The 2,370-nt window shown below is 41.2% G+C and overlaps 1 pseudogene; it reads left to right on the forward strand.

Moving 5' to 3' along the window:
* The first annotated feature begins 559 nt into the window (after positions 1-559).
* On the forward strand, positions 560-1,563 carry LOC123582075 (annotated as a pseudogene).
* The last annotated feature ends 807 nt before the right edge of the window (positions 1,564-2,370 follow it).

A 2,370-nucleotide genomic window follows, 5' to 3' on the forward strand; every position in this document is an offset into this window, starting at 1 on the left:
GTCATGATCTCACAGCTCGTGAGTTCAAGCCCACATCAGGCTCTGTGCTGACAGCTCAGACCCTGGAGCCTGCTTCTGCTTCTGTGTCTCCCTTTCTCTCTGCCCCTAACCCACTCGCATTCTGTCTCTGTCTCTCTCAAAAATAAATAAACATTAAAAAAAATTTTTAAGTGACTAAGCCCAGTTAGGGCTCTTTGTAATCTTTTAAGATTTGGTGAGTGGGTGTGATTATTATATTATTGTTTATTATTATTATTAATTAAAATTACCAGCTACCAACCTGACGTGGCCTGCATTGTACTTCAGTCTCTCCCTGCCCTCTGCCTATTTCAGTTTCAGATTATACCAGGAAAGCTCCTGAGAGGGTTGTGAACTGATGTGGGAAACAAAGGCAAAAGGAAAAAAATGAAATTTCCTTACTACTTATATCCCATTGACGAATCCTTGAAACAGGCATTCATTTTATCTACGCCAGAGAAGGTAGGCAGAATGATGAGGTTTTGTCGAACTTGAATAAGAAAATGATGTAAAAATTGCCCTTAAAAAAGATAGGGAAAGCATGGGACACTGGTATATTGAGGTGTTTAAGTCCCACAGAACTGAAATGGACTGGGTGTTGAAGCACAGTGGTCCAAACAGTGCCAACACAGCCAGCAATGGCTTTGTGCAGCTTTGAGGACTCCCATTTGGATGCACCATGGAATAAATTGTTCAGTTCTTCTCAGGGTTGAAAATTGTGCCAAATGGAATCACATTGCTTGTGGACTCTGAAGGCAAGACTACAGGGGAAGCCTTTGTGTAGTTTGCCTCACAACAGTTAGCTGAAAAGGCCCTAGGGAAGCACAAGGACAGAATAGGGCACAGGTATATTGAAGTGTTCAAGAGCCATCAGGAAGAAGTTAGGTCATACTTGGATCCCTCTCTTTAGTTCATGTCTGTACAGCAGCGGGGGCCCTATGACCTCCCCAGCACAACCAGGAGGTATATTGGCACTGTCAAGCAAGCAGGCCTGGAGAGGTTGAGGTCTGGTGCTTACAGTGCAGGCTACGAGGAGTACAGAGACCTCAGTGATGGCTGCAGTTTCACCAATGATCTGCTTGGGAGAGACCTCAGTTATTGTCTCTTGGGCATGTATGGCTACAGAACCGGAGATGGCGAGTTCACTGTCCAGAGTAGCACGGACACTGTGTCCACATGAGAGAGCTGCCATACAAAGCCACAGAGAACAACATTTACAACTTCTTCTCTCCAACTTAACCCTGTGAGAGTCCATATTGAGATGAACCCTGATGGAAGAGTGATGGGCAAAGCCAATGTTGAGTTTGCCACTCATGAAGAAGCTGTGGCAGCTATGTCCAAAGACTGGGCCAACATGCAACACAGATAATAGAACTTTTCCTGAATTCCACAACTGGGGCCAGCAATGGGGCATATAGCAGCCAGATGATGAAATGCATAGGGGTGTCAGCCCAGTCCACTCCCAGATGCCTCAAGAGCCAGTCTGTGAGTGGCTGTTACAGGGCTAGCTATGGAGGCCAGAACAGCACAGATGGATATGACTAGTTTTGTAGGAGCATTTGGGTTATTGCAATCAAATTTTCACAGGCAGCAACAAGCAGTGAAAACCAATTATTACTCTAGAGGAAGCTATAGGACCCATGTTACACCAGGAGTTTGTGAAATCTATATTTAAAAGTTACCTCTTCAGTATTTTCTCACGCAAACTTTCTTCTATCATGTGATATTGAGAAATTAAAACTATCAGCTTTTCCGAATTAACATTTTGGTAGTGCATATCAGAATGATATTATCCAAGTTAAAGTAGTTCATTAAAAGGATCTTTTATACCACATCACTGTGAACACATGGGGAGATGTACTTTTTTGGAAAACTCAAGGTGCTAGATACCTAATTCAAAGAGAAATATTTCTCATGTTTGTTAATTCTAGTTTATTTTCATTTAAAATCTTTCAGGTTGAGTTTAAGCTTTTTTAAAAAAATAAGTTACTTTTGAAACTTAAGACACATTACGAATATTGTAGGAATTGGTGAGTCTTGACTTAAAACTTTCTTCGTACTGTGATTTTCTCTTGGGTGTATTTTGCTAAGTGAAACTTGTTAAATTTTTTGTTGTTGTTGTTACCTAAATTTTTCTTAAAATAAAAATTTTTCTACAAAAAAAAAAAAAAAAAGAAAAGACCGAAAAACTTGATGCCTTCTCCTTTTTCCCATCCTTATACAAAGTTGTCTGTCTTGGGAACAGGACAGAGACCTCAGTGACTAACACAGCTACTGATCCTCACACTCCCATGGGAGGTTTCCTCCTCATTGTTCTAATATGATTCCCTTCACATCTCTGACCTAGGTGCT

Source organism: Leopardus geoffroyi, chromosome B3 (genome assembly GCF_018350155.1).
Source record: "Leopardus geoffroyi isolate Oge1 chromosome B3, O.geoffroyi_Oge1_pat1.0, whole genome shotgun sequence".
NCBI lineage: Eukaryota > Metazoa > Chordata > Mammalia > Carnivora > Felidae > Leopardus > Leopardus geoffroyi.